Source organism: Camelus dromedarius, chromosome 9, assembly GCF_036321535.1.
Source record: "Camelus dromedarius isolate mCamDro1 chromosome 9, mCamDro1.pat, whole genome shotgun sequence".
NCBI lineage: Eukaryota > Metazoa > Chordata > Mammalia > Artiodactyla > Camelidae > Camelus > Camelus dromedarius.
Genome location: NC_087444.1, coordinates 79,089,582 through 79,104,153, shown reverse-complemented (window position 1 = coordinate 79,104,153; position 14,572 = coordinate 79,089,582). Strand labels below are relative to the sequence as shown.

General features: G+C 46.0%; 1 long non-coding RNA gene across 2 annotated transcripts in view; it reads right to left on the bottom strand.

Moving 5' to 3' along the window:
- Window positions 1-257: 257 nt before the first annotated feature.
- Window positions 258-14,572, bottom strand: part of LOC116154680 (uncharacterized) — a 167,342-nt gene continuing 153,027 nt past the window's right edge. For both annotated transcript variants that reach the window (XR_004138616.2, XR_010382400.1), the window contains exon 3: window positions 258-1,155. This is a non-coding gene — a long non-coding RNA (uncharacterized LOC116154680). The remainder of the gene's footprint in view (window positions 1,156-14,572) is intronic.

Genomic DNA, 14,572 nt, shown 5'->3' with positions numbered 1-14,572 from the left:
ATCTGCAAATCTCAAACTCCCAATTTACCCTTTCCCACCTCCTTTCCCCTCCTGTTAACCATAAGTTTGTTTTCTATGTCTGTGTTGTCTATGTGAGTCTGTTTCTGTTTTGTAAATAAGTTCATTTGTGTATGTGTCTCTCTCTCTTTTTTAGATTCCACATAAGTGATATAATATTTTTATTACTATTATAAATATATTTATAGTTTTATTGAGAAATAATTGACATACATCACTGTATAAAAAAATTACTCCTGGGAAGGGAAATTGCTCAGTGGTAGAGTGCTTGCCTAGCATGCTCCAGGTCCTGGGTTCAATCCCTGGTACTTCTGTTTAAAAAAATTACCTTTGCAGGGGGAGGATAAATTAGGAGTATGGAATTAACAGACACACAGTACCATATATAAGATAGATAAACAACAAGGACTTACTGTACAACACAGGGGATTGTAGTCAATATCTTGTAATAACCTATAATGGAAAAGAATTAAAAAAGATTGTATATACATAGATGTACAAGAATATATATATTCTTTTTTAAGAATGGGTATATATAAACCAAATCACTTTGCTGTACACTGAAACTAACACAATATTGCAAATCAACTCTACTTCAATGAAAAATTACCTTTAATAAGACTATTTCAATTAAAAGAAGCAGGGAGTCCATTTAAATAAAAAAGGTTAAGGAGGAAATCGTTCAGGCAGTAAGGTTAACATGGGGAAAAACACAGAGGAGGTACTGGACAGACAGGAATCTGAGCATCGTCGCCCCACCAGTCATTCTGGCAGCCCAAGTAATCTTCCTAAAATGCGAATCTGAGGGTGAGTCACCCCTGTTTAGAATGCTACTCTCCTTGGAGGGAGAATAAATTGGCTCACTGTGCTTACATAATGATACGTAGTCTCGGACTCCAGGTCCTCTCTGAAGCCTTCTCACTGATCCCCACCCCCTCTGCCCCCCGCTCTCGGGTCTGTAAACGCACCAGAGATGGATGCCCACCCTTCAGCTCTTTGCCCCTAGTCTGCTGGATAACCTGCATGGGAAGTGGGAGGCCATGGAGGTGGTGTCCGTGATGGTGGTCTTGCTGGAACCTGCCCCTGGATTCTCTTGATCCTGGGGTAGTGGTCTCTCCCTTGAAGCCAATGACACACCTGGGAGGGGAATAAGAAAATGTTCCTTAGAAAAAGGGAACCCTCCTATCCTTCTGGTAGGAATGTAATTTGGTGCAGCCACTATGGAAAACAGCATGAAGGTTTCTTAAAAAACTAAAAATAGACTTACCATATGATCCAGCAATCCCACTCCTGGGCATATATCCAGAGAAAATTCTACTTTAAAAAGATACTGTGGGGGGAGGGTACCTCCATTAAAAAAAAGAAAGAAGAAGAAAAGACACATGCACCCCAATGTTCACAGCAGCAGTATATACCATAGCCAAGACATGGAAACAACCTAAATGTCCACTGACAGATGACTGGATAAAGAAGTTGTGGTGTATTTATACAGTGGAATACTACTCAGCCATAAAAATAATGAAATAATGCCATTTGCAGCAACATGGATGGACTTCAAGATTATCATACTAAATGAAGTAAGTCCGACAAAGACAAATATCATATGATGTCACTTATATGTGGAACCTGAACACACACACACACACACACACACACACACAAATAAACTTATTTACAAAACAGAAACAGACTCACAGACATAGAGAACAAAGTATGGTTACCAAAGGGGAGATATGGATGAAGTGGTATCATGTCTGGGGTTTGCTTTGAAAATAATGCGGGTGCTGTGACGGGAGTGTGGATACAACAGGCTGGGGCAGGAGCTGGCTGTTGTTGAAATAATACGTGTACGAGGACACATTTTTGCTACTTTTGTCTACTTTTGTCTGTTTTCAAACTTTTCAAAGACACTGCCCCCCCATCACTTCTCACACTCAAAGCTGAAGTAACCTTTCTTAATTGCCTGTCTGACTGCATCTTCCTCATATTCCAAACCCCATTGCCCCCCTGGAGGAAAAAAGTCAGAAAGAGGTGATATTTAATTTTAAAGATAATAATCTTTCATCCTAATCTTGTTTAATTCTCACTACATCCAGGGCTGCAGACGCCTGTCAGCTTCAAGGGGGGAAATGAGATTCAGATAAAGCTTCTGTTTATATCTCTGGCCTCTCTGGCTCTAGGCTTCCATCCCTGGGGCGAATTTCACAGACATTTCCCCCACTGCAATCGTTTCACTGCAAACACCCTTCCTTGGAACTGTGAGAAAAACAGCATCCCAGGAACGATGGGCAAAAATACCCTGAGCAAACTGCCGAAGGGAATCTCAGTGCCCCAGTGCCCCAACCAATAGTTGTACATGGTGGAGGCGGCCAACCCGTCACCTGCGTTTTGCGTTCTGTGTCTATGGGTACATTTTGGAGTTGTGCACATCTTCTCCTTTTTTTGCGAGCTCTAGAATGCAAACCCTCGGGCTCATGCTGCCCGGAGGCGGACATACCTGAGCCATTGGTCATGGGGACCAGCTTCCCTTACAGCTAATCCCCGCGACAGCTGCGCCGGCCCCGCGGCTTGTCAGCGGATTCTGACCAGCACAGGATGGTCTGCTGGAGGCGGTGGAGGACCTGGGTCACCAGCAGCTGCTGCAAACTGTAGATAAAGGGGGCTGCTGTTTACCGCCATGAGCCACGAGAAAAATGTCACAGATGGAAGCAGGCGCCAGACACCCCCGGCGCAGGACGCGTGATTCTGAAAGGCACTCCGGTGGAAAGGCGGGCCCGTTTGAGACATCGCTGATGCCCCGCCAACCTGCCCTGGAGCAAACTCCTCCACACAGCGACGGGTTTCCAACACACACTCGGGTTTTCCTAAAGTCTGCGGTGCCGTCAGCTGACCTTTCCTGAACAGAGAGGCCTAGAATTTGGGATGAACGCTCCAGGTGTCCTTTGTGTGGGACGGAAAGGGCGGAGCACAAGGGCGGGGTGGGTTGTAACAAAACAAGACAGAAAAAAAAAAAAAAAAATCCCAAATCCCTAAATCCTCAAGACTCTGGCATCAAGAATGGCTCTGGGGTTTTAAGAACAGACTTTCGCCTCCAGCGTATTTTTCCAGACCCTCCCCATCATCGGCCCCCACCTTAACGCCCCACCATCCATGGCTCTGCGTGGTGTCAGAAATGCGCACGGCGGATTCAGCCGCGACCTTGGGACTCCAACCCCTCAGTTCAGACGGGATGAGAACGGTCCTCACCTCCCAGGGCTCAAGGAGGAGCAGGGGGCGTGGAGCTTAGCTACAGCCCGGAGCTGCGGGTGTCCAGGGCGGGAGAGCGAGCGTGGACGAAGCTGTGACGGTGGGCACACGTCGTGACACTTGTCCAGACCCCCATGGTGTTCACGGATACAACGAAGGGGGATGTAAACTGTGTACCGGGGTGACGGTGATGTGCCCACGCAGCTTCACCCACTGTAACCAGTGTCCCGCGTTGGTGCGGGATGCTGACAACAGGGGTGGGTGGGGACTATGTATGTGTGGGGCAGGGGGTGCATGGGAAATCTCTGTACCTTCCACAGTGATCTAAAAATTAAACCTGGGGGAGAGGGCGTATCTCAGTGGTAGAGCACATGCTTAGCATCCATGAGGTCCTGGGTTCAATCCCCAGTACCTCCTTTAAAAATAAATAAGTAAATAAACCTAATTACCACCCCCCCCAAAACAAACAAACAAAAAATTAAATCTTCGGAGGGAGGATATAGCTCAGTGGTAGAGTGAGTGCTTAGCACACATGAGGTCCTGGGCTCAATCCCCGGTACCTCTGTTACACAGAAAATAATGATAAGAAATAAATATTACCCCTCAAAGAACAAAAAATTTTTTTTAAATGGTTAAAGTGATAAAAACATCTAAAAAAGAGAAATAACTAGAAGCGCTCTGGGGGAGCCTAGGGCCTGCCAGCACCTGGGAGAGACTTCCTCTGCAGTGGAATGTAAAAAGCGGAGCCGGGCGGAAGGTTTATGGTGAAAGTCAGTGGTCCTCAAAGCCCAGCCACCTGGAATGACATCGCACCGGTACCGATCGGCCCCCTGTTCTGGGGAACTCTAGGCAGAGAACGGAAAAGAGGTGAGAAAATAGTGGAGTCCACTGAGCTAACCCAGACCAGGGGATGGGGTGGGGACGGGGCTGGGCAGCGGGGGAGAGGGCAGTGTGTACGGATGTCTGGATAGTGGGAGGCGAAGGCGGAACCACAGGGCTTGCGGGGGGATGGGGTGCGGGCTTTGGGGGAGAAGGGGCAGAAGAGGAATTCATCCTGAACTGTAGCTTGGGCCGCTGGTAAGTAGTATCAACACTTCACAAGATGGACGAGACTGGGTCACGGAGGGGCAGTTAGGAGTTCTTGTTCTTGTAATTCTTGTAGTTCTTGTTCTTGTTCAAGCCAGATGCGATGGAGGAAGGGTGTCTGTGGTCGGGATGGGGAAAGATCTGAGACTGCTGCAGCAAAGTGTGTTACAGCTCAGTGTGACAGCAACCTGGATCCTGGCGAGAGACCAAGCAGCACTGGGAGAGTTGGAGAGCTCAGGTTTACTACGCCAGCGGTCAAGGGGAGTTAACACTCCAAGTTCTGGACCCCGTCTGTAGGTTTACACAGGCTTTTATAGGCTGCCAGTCTAGACTCTGCAACATCATATGCAAATAAGATACAACAAAGTTGACCAGTCAGGAATGAGCTTTTTAGAAATGGCCCAATCAGGAGTGATAGAAATGGACCAATCCGGAGTGAGCTTTATGCAAATGAGGTGTCACATATGGACCAATCAGGAGTGAGCTTAGGGAGCCAATAGAATCTTAGGCATAAGTTCCACTGTCCTAGAAGCAAGCAGTTTTACAGAAGCAAAAAGCGAAATAATGCCACTGGGCCAGGGAACCAGATGGCTCGGGCAGGAAAGTAGTGGCCTGTCTAGGGGTCCTGTTGGTCTTTTCAAGGGGCTTCCCACCTCAAGACGAAGCAAGAGTGGTTAGGATGAGGCCGGTCAGGTGTTCACCGCTGGAGCAAAATTTAAGGGAGAGACGTAAACTTCAATATTCAAGGTTAATATTTTAATGCAATATTTTTAAAAATTAAAAAATATAATGCCCCAAACCCATGATTCGTACAACTCCAAGATTTATACTTACGACAGGATCAGACCTTCACCACCCTCACCTCATCTTACTCCGATCCTGGGAGATCCTGCCTTTATTTAAAATGTTGATATTTTGTTCATTGTTGTTTTTTCTCATTAATTTTGAAATGTTAAGGAAATGTTGCATTAAAATATTATTTCTCTTGATCACTGAGATGCTTGTACCTGCCACCCTCATCCCCACACTTAAATTTTGTACCCAAGCTGACAGCCTCACTCACCTCCCCCCAGAACCGACCCCAGGGAATGCAAACAGATGGGGAAAAGATATTAGAACTTTCACACGAGGCCAGGTGCCGGGATGGACCCTCAGCTCTCCAGAATCCCACAGAATTTCCATTGAGCTAAAGGCCAGGCTGCATTCCAAGCAGGATATACATCCGTGTAACTAAGGCCAGGAACGGCTCTCCTGAACAAAGTCCGGGACAGACAGCATACTGGAGACAACCCTTTCCAAAACACGAAAGGAAACGTTTAATACTAACCATCTGTTTGGCAAATTGTTATCGCTACATTCTGCTTCTAAGCAGTTTTTACTCTACGGTTTGAGAATTGGTCATTTCGCAACTTTATTTTGCAAGGAAGTCATCCTCTGCCCTACGGACCTTTCACCGTGTCTTGAAGTCGGTTGGTGTCCATTAAATGCTTACTGAACAAATTCCACTAATATATGTGTTAGAATGAGGAGAGTTTCCATTTATTTGGGAGTCATGCTGTGTGTGTGTGTGTGTGTGTGTGTGAGAGAGAGAGAGAGAGAGAGAGATTAAATAATACATTGTGTGTGCCCTTATATGCATGTTTACAGACACACGAATGCAGGGTTTGGATACGGCGACTTCAGGTGACACATTGGTGACATTTCCAGGCCCCATGCCAAGCACTTTGGAAATGGATCAACTCATTTAATTCCAAGAACCCACAGGGAAGGCACCGATCTTATCCCCACCTTATGATGGAAGAGCTTGAGATCACAGAGGTTCTGACACCAGCCTGAAGGAGCAGAGTCAGGCTGTGGACCAGGACTGTGTGACACCAGGCTGGTCCCCACCACGAGCTGCTTTGCTCAATGGCCCCAAAATGCACGTTCTAACTCACAAACTGGAGCCCACCCATGTGGCCTCTCCGACATGCCCGCTGGAGCCCCCCAGAGGAGGTGGCCTGAGAGAGTAAGGTGGAAGCCACAGCCTCAGAAGTCACACAGTCACCCTGCCACGTCTGCTGGTGGCACAGCCCCCTTCAGTGTGCAGGGACTGCAACCTGCGAGGAGCCAGGGCCGCAGGGGGCCTTCCTGGGGGCTGGTTGCTACCCCGGTCTCGTGGCTGAGGTCTGCAGGAAACCTCACTAACCTGATTACTATACGTGGAGTCTCTCACGGAACTGGAGAAGGATTAGAACTTGGGCAAAAACAGCATGTGTTTTCTTAGGAGAAGACAATTTCTGTGATTCTAACCTGTGCATTGCTCATTTTTTTTTAAACAGTTCATTTCCAGAATTCACGTTTGCTATTTTCATTATTTCTTTCAGCACATCTGTGTCGTTTGTCTCTTCTGCTAGGTAGCATCGCAAGAGAAAATGTGGTCTGTTTGGAGAAGTAAAAATGTCCAGGAGCACACAGAGGGTTGAGGAGAGACAGGGCTGGGGTTGGGCACGGAGGCAGGAGCCGGATCCAGTGCAGACAAGCCACTTGACCTCAAAGAACTTAAATTCTTCTGGAAGGAGGAGATGGTAAGTAAATTGACAAGTGAACTCCACGATTTCAGAGAGTAACCCTGGAAATGGCCCTCTGAGGCAATGATATGGGAGCTAAGACCTGGATGGTGAGGGGGATGTCTGGGGAAGGACTCTCCTGGCTGAGCATCTAGCATGTGCAAAGGCCCTGAGGTAGGTACAGACCAGGCCCTTTGGAGATGCTTGAACAATTCTATTCTAGGACACTGTCTGGAGCTGTTTCTCAGAACACAGAATGACCATATGTCTGTAAAATTCAGTCCAAACGGGTGACAGCCTCTCTGCTGTCCTTTCCACCAACAACGTGGCCTGAGTTCCTGTTTTCTGGCTTTTGAAGTTCTCAGCTGTGCATTCTTGGGCAAATCACTTAACCTCTCTGTGCTTCCACTTCTTTACTTATAAAGTCTGTGAGGGGATAGGAACTGAAACATCTCTGGATAAAGACAAATGACCCGGTTAAAAAAGTAGGCAAAAGAACTGAACAGTTCTGGGTTCAATCCCCAGTACCTTCATTAAAAATCAATCAATCAATCAACAAACCTAATTACCTACCCCCAACAAAAAAAAATTAATAAACAAACAATTTAAAAAATACTGTATTGAATACTGGGTCTTTGCTAAGAGAATAGATCTCTCACAAAAAACAAACAAACAAACAAAACCAAAGGAAACCATATGAGGTGATGGATACGTTATTTATCTTGATCATGGTCATCATCTCACAGTGGGCATGGATATCGAAACATCACGTTGTCCACCTTAAACAGATGCAATTTTTAAAACGTATTTTATTTGATTAGTTAATTAATTTGCATTGAAGTATAGTCGGTTTACAGTGCTGTGTTCATTTCCCATGCACACAGCATAGAGTCTTTTTCAGATTCTTTTTTATTGTAGGTTATTACAAGGTAGTGATTATAGTTCTCTGTGTTATAGGCAATTTAAAAAATTTAATTAAATTTGTTTTCTTTTTTTTTTAAGTGGGGAGGTAATTAGGTTCCTTTGTTTGCTTGCTTGTTTTGATGGAGGTACTGGGGGCTGAACCTAGGCTCTCATGCATGCTAGGCCTGCCCTCTACCACTGAGCTATACCCCCAGGCCCCTACAATTTTTATTTTAAAAAGTAAAATAAAAAGAGGAGATTTGGGACAGACAGTTCCACAGGCGCTTGAAACATGTTCCGCATGGCTGCCCCGGGAGGACCGGGAGACACCACACGCCCCGAGGCTGCGGGGGCGTCGCCGGTGGTGCCGAGCGCGGCGGGGGACGCGGGGCGGCCGCAGCGCTCACCTTCGCAGGCGGGACGCGGAATGATACACCCACTGGGAAAACGGCTCGTCCCTTTCACTTACAATTAGACACACGCGGTTGGACCCAGCTTTCCCACTCCCGGCTGTCGGATCCACGAAAAAGGGCTCGCGTTGAGGAAAACATGAACGCACAGGTTTACAGCCGCTCTAGGCTCACAATCACCAAAAACCACATGGGACTCCAGTGTCCTTCGCGTTCAACCCGTGGCCCATCAGCACCCGGAGATGCAGCTCAGCAACCAGCAGGGCGGGGTTTTCGTCCTCGATTCTCTGTACCGGGTGTAAACTCAGTTCTGAAAACCGAGACTCGATTCCGCTTGAAACGGGAACGTTTCAAGGTGCGTTTGGACAGCTTGGCTGCTCCAAACCTCTCCTGCAACCCGAGATCATATGAAATCTTGATACGTGTCAAGTGTATCGGGTCAAATTTAACTTTTAAATGGAGAAGTGCTGTAACCGGGAAACACACACACACACACACACACGAGACTTCCAAGCGCAGGACTAATCAGAGGATGTAACGTATTATTTATCATTGTGACGTGGAATGCGTTTTGAAATGGTGATATTCAGATTTCTTGGGTTAAATAAAAATGTTGGAAAAAAATTTTTAACTGAAGTATAGTTGATTTACAATGTTGTGTTAGTTTCCAGTGTACAATACAGTGATTTAGTTTTATATATATATATATACACACACGTATATACTCTTTTTCGTTATAGATTATTACAAAATACCGAATATAATGTCCATGTGCTATACAGTAGGTCCTTGTTGTCTATTTTATATGTGGTAGTGTGTGTACCTGTTAATCCTAAACTCCTGGGTTATCCCTCCCCCCTTACCCCTTTGGTAACCATAGTTTTCTATGCCTCTGAGTCTGTTTCTGTTTTGTAAATAACTTCATTCGTATCATTTTTTTTTTTTGATTTCACATATGAGTGCAATCCTATGATATTTGTCTTTCTCTGTCTGACTTACTTCACTTAGTGCGATAATCTCTAGGTCCATCTATGTTGCTGCAAATGACATTATTTTATTCTTTTTATGGCTGAGTAGTATTCTGTTATATATATGTATATATATATCTCACATCTTTATCCAGTCATCTGTCGATGGACATTTAGGTTGTTTCTATGTCTTGGCTACTGTAAATAGTGCTACTAGGAACATTGGGGTGCACGTATCTTTTCAAATTAGAGTTTTCGTCTTTTCTGGATATATGACCAGGAGTGGGACTGCTGGGTTATATGGTAACTCCAGAAATAGGTTTTAAAGTGAGACCTGAGTGTGACTTCCCAACAGGCTGTGAATTCTGGAGAAGTTACTCAACCTTTCTGTGCTTCGGTTCCCTCCTGCATAAAAGGGAGAAGAAACACAGTCTCTCTGTCAGGATGATGTAATAGCACCTAAAACATCGATCAACTCAAATGGGTTTTGTTTCCTTAAAAATGGGTTGTTGATTGATGAGATCTAGAGTTAATTTACAGAGACAGAACCGTGTATGTCCAAGACAGGGAACCCACGTCCTCAGGATGACCCTGGAACCAAGAATCTCTAGTCTACGGAACTCAAAGACCAGAAATGTTGCTGCTGGAGCCCTTTAGGGAGTGAGAGTTCCTTCCATGAGGAAAAGCTGGCTTCCAGCCGCCTGAGTATTTTTTTAATGGACTGATTCGGCACTAACCAATCTGCTTCCAAATTTGAAATTCCCTTAACCCCTAAAATTTCACCCCCAGCCCTGGAGAGGGAGGCAGATTGGAGCCCTGCCTCCTGTCTCCTTGTTGGTGGACCTCTCAATGAAGCTCTTTCTTTCCTCAAGAGCTGGTGCTGTAGTACTGGCTTCCATTCATGTGCCGGACACGAAGCCCTGGCTGGGTAACGGTGGGGCAGTAACACGTGGCGGCAGTTAGACTGTGGAGTAAAGCGGTGTGGGAGTGTGTTTTGGCTCTTCCACTTCCCAGCTGATTTCTTGTGCAGTTTTCTTTTCTTTATTTTCCTCTTTTTTGGTTTTTTTCCTATTTTTTCTTTTTCTTTTTTTTGGTTTTATTTTTCCTTTTTATTTGTTTATTTTTCTTGTGCAATTTTCTTAATAGTGGATTCCAGCTCTGTGTATTGAGGATTGAAACAGTCCCTCTCCCATAGGCATTGTTTGAGGATTTGGCGAATTGCACGGAAGGGAACAGGGGTGGTAAGTTTCTCTGTCGGTCTGGAAACTGATTAGGGTCCTCCAGTTTCCATGCTCTGGACCAGGGAATCAGAAGACCTCCCAACAATGCAGAGTGGAGTAGTTGCCCTTTAGAGAATAAGTTTGCCAACCCCTGCTCTGGAGGCAAACCTCATGGCCAGTCCCCATGTCTCCTTGCAGAGCTGTTCTGTACATAGGTGAGCATCAGTGTACATCCCTCTGTTCACGCTTCGCTTTCACAGACATAGAGCGTGGCTGGCCCTGCACTGTTGGCCACTTCGCTTGTATCACTAACACCCGGTCTTGGGGATGCTCCTGCACTAATGCCCAAAGATGTATTACACTCTTCACGTCCACAGGGCATTCCATTTGTGCATTCCCGGTAATTTCATGGACTGACTTCCCCGTGAATTTTGGTTGTGCTTCTGCTACAAAAACAATAAACGATAACGCCCTGGTGCAGGGAACAATCTAATCGCACAGATGTTATTTCACCCGGATTTTGTTTGCTCTGACTTTTGGATGAACCCGGGAAGTCATCGCAGATTCAAGGTCGTGTGCGTTTGTGGTTTAGATTAAGTAGTGATCCGCGGCCACTGGGCCGGAGGGAAAGTTTGCATGTGAATTTTGTAGATGCTGGCAGATTCCTCCTCCGGGGTGTCGTCGGGGTGAGGACTTTGGAGTTCATTCTGGGTCCACTGGAGGCCACTGGAATGTTGTACGTCCAGGTGGCAGTGGGAAGCAGTGTGGTCTCACTGAGGACTTAAAACTGTCCCTCTGGCTCCTCTGGGGAGTGTGGGATGCCCGGGGCCGCCGGGGCAGAGGGGAGCCCTGGGAGGAGGGGGACGTGGCCTCCAGGGAGGAAATGATGGTGCCACGTTTCACCAGCCCACCCCAGCACCAGGAGCTTCCTTCTGACCCTCTGCCCACGCTATCAGGGGATGGCTGGGGTGACGTTCACTAACACCAAGAAGGAGAGGTGGATTTTAGAGCTTTGCATTTATGTCAAAATGCACCTGTTTGTCTCCGCAGCCCAGATTCCACTTGAGGTATCTGGGTTTTTTGTTTGTTTGCTTGTTTGTTTTTGGCTTTTTTTTCTTTCTGGTTAAGGAGGTTCTAATATGTTAAGTAATTGTTTTCCAGTCGATAGTACACAGGTTTTCAGAAGGTGTCTTGCTTTTTAAGCACAACGTTTTTTTTTAATGCGTGATTGTCTTAGTTTGCTAAGACTGCTGTAACGAAGTACCACAGACTGGTGGCTTAGCCAGCAGAAATTTATTTTCTTGTAATTCTGGAGGCTCAAGGTTAAGATGTCAGCGGCCTTGGCTTCTTCTGAAGCCTCTCTGCTTGTAGGTGGCCGTCTTCTCTCTGCACGTCTGTGTCCTAATCTTTTCTTTTAAGGACACCAGATTGGATTAAGACCCGTCCCAGTGACCTCGCTTTAACGTCATCACCCCTTTAAAAGCCCTGTCTCCAAAAATGTCACATCCTGAGGTACTAGGGGTTAGGATGTCAGTATGTGAATCTTGAGGAGACACATTTCAACCTGTAACAGTGGTTTTCTATGAACTAAAGGAAGGAAGAGGATGGGAAAATATCTCTGCTTTCCTGGAGTGGGTGGAAGATGACAGTTAACAGGAGAATTAAAAAAAAAAAAAAAGATAATTCAGCTAGTAATAAACAGTGAAAAAATAATATATATTCACATAGAGAGATGGATAGATACATAGAGACAGACAGAGGCTCAGAGACTCCCACTGCATTGTGAGAGGAAATGCAGTCTTCTCACTGAGAGCTTTTCTTCATGAGCCCCACAAATCTGCACTTTCACGAAGCCCACCACCACCGCACCCCCTCCCCCAGGTGATTCTCTTGCTGTGTGTCTGCCTGTCACCATGGAAACCCCAGAAAGGCACCACATGCTTTATAAACATCATCTGATTCTTGCAACAACTCAACGAACTAGAGAAGATTGTTCCCCCCATTCAAGCTGCTGCAGTAAAGGATGCTGCTTAACCACCGACACTGTGTTCTGTTATTCACTCTGCAAACACACCCACAATTAGCCAGTTCCAGCTGTGAAAACCCCCTTCCCTGTCTGGCCCCAGAGCCCAGGACACTCCAGTCGGTCGGTGGGTCGCTGGGGCTCTCTCTGCCCTTCCTCAGCCCCTCCTTCCCCTCCTGGGTGTGGCTTCCAGGGCAGCGCTGAGCCTGGCCAGTCCACTCCTCCATCCCTTAAGGAGGCTTAAAAAATGATAATTAGTAGACCTGCATCTATTGCCTTCTTACTTCAATAACAGTTCGCATAATTTCACAATTGTACTGCCTGTAATCGTCTGCTACGGCTGGTTTCCATATTAGTAAATACACATCTAAAATATCCCTGAATTTAAAACATCACCGTCTTTTCTACTGAACCTCTCCTCCATCTGTGGGTATTTTGGTTTGTATGAGTGTCTTACGGCTGCTGTAAAAAATTATCACAAACTCAGTGGCTTTAAAAAAACACAGATTTATGATCTCAGGATCCTAGAAGTCAGAAGTCTAAAATGGGTCTCACTAGACTAAAATCAAGGTGACACCAGGTGGGGCTGAGCTCTCTTCTGGGGGCTCTCGGGGGATTCGTTTCCTCGTCTTTTCCACCTTCTAGAGGCGCCGGCATCCTTGGCTCCAGCCTCTGCTGTTTGACTTATGAGGACACAGTATTACCTTGAGCTCCACGCTGGTAATCCAGGGTAACCCTCACCTTCTCAAGACCCTTAATCAATCACACCAGCAAGAGTCCCCTTCACCCACATGAGGTGCCATACTTGCAGGTTTCAGGGGTCAGGATGTGGACACCTTTGGGGGCTGTTATTCTGCTGACCACAGAGTTGTTTCTAATTTTCTTTCCGTTTTGGTAGTGACACAACGAACGTCTTTGCACAGACGCCTGTGTGTGCTGGTCCCTTCCCGAGGAAAGATGCCGGCTCGCCCCATGCACTTGTTTCCTATTGGGCGGAGCTGGTCTGCATTGTGAAATTCCCACTCTGTGCGGCTGCTTCAGTGGCCCCTCTGTGGACGCATACCAGCACCCAGTTTTCTTGGATCCTCCATGTCTCAGGCAGCCCAGGGCTGCTATAACAAACCACCACAGACGGAGTGGCTTGAACAAGACACGTGTCATTCACAGTCTGGAGGCTGGACATCCAAGACCAAGGTGCCGGCAGATTTGGTGTCTGGTGGGAGCTCTCTTCCTGGTTTGCGTATGGGAGCTGCCTTCTCACGTGGTGGAGGGAGGGAGAGAGAAAGAGAGGAAAACAAAAAAAGAAAAAGAGAGAGAAAGAGAAGCTTTCTGTTGTTTCTTCTTATAAGGGCACTAATCTCGTTGTGGGAGGGGATCCCAGCCTCATGACTTCATCTAAACCTAATTACCTCCAATGGCTCCACCTCCAAATACCGTCCACGGTGGGTTAGAATGCCAGCATGTGAACTCCGGGGGGACACCCACATTCAGTCCACAGTGTGTGATGCTTTAATTCTCCTTTCTGCATTTCTCTTATAATCCACTTGTGATTTGCCGTAGTTTACTTTTTTCTTGAGATAGTTACTTTCTTCTTTATTGATTTTTCAGAGCCCTTTATATATTAAGGCGCCTCATTATTTGTTTTCAGTGTGGCTGACCACTGGATACTTGGATTAGGTTCGCTCCTTCAAGTTGCTCCTTGGTCTATTTTCCCCCAAGAACTAACACTTCATTGAGTTGTTGTTTCTTAGTTTTTTTTTTTTTAGTAATTATAGCGTGTGACTTTAATTCAAATAATTTTGGTGTAAGCTGAAAGACTGGACTCAGCTTTGTATCAGTGGCTAAAATTTTCTGGCTTTGCTTTCTTGGGTCATTTTTAATCTTTAGGAAAGGTGATCATTTGCATAGCAGGAGGGAAAGGTTAAAGTAAAACCACACCGGCTCACTTTTCCTTTCTCTTTCTTTCTGTCTTCCAAAGCCCCCCCATTAACCATTTTCTTGTGTGTCCTTCCAGAGCTATTCTTTGAGTGAGTGTGTGTCTGTTTATTTCTAACCACAATTCTTTTTTTCTTTTTTACAACAAGTAATAGCATTTTTGTGCATTGTATTTCAGACCTGGCTTTTATGGGAGCTCACGCATCAGCTCACT